Raw genomic sequence first — 210 nt, forward strand, 5'->3', positions numbered from 1 at the left:
GTATGTTGTCAGAAGGGGCCAGTCCTTGGAAAAACATATCATGTTGGGAAATGTAGAGAGTCAGATAAAGAGAGGAAAACTGTTAACAAAATGGGTTGACATAATAACTGCAATAGTGACTTGAGCCTGGCAGAGATGGTGAGAATGATGCAATATGGTGGTGAAAGGTTACGACCTACTGTTCTGAGGGTGTCTGTGAGGTGTAATCAT

The sequence above is a fragment of the Elephantulus edwardii genome, unplaced genomic scaffold (genome assembly GCF_000299155.1).
Source record: "Elephantulus edwardii isolate Elephantulus edwardi_28Jun2011 unplaced genomic scaffold, EleEdw1.0 scaffold00054, whole genome shotgun sequence".
NCBI classification, from domain to species: Eukaryota; Metazoa; Chordata; class Mammalia; order Macroscelidea; family Macroscelididae; genus Elephantulus; species Elephantulus edwardii.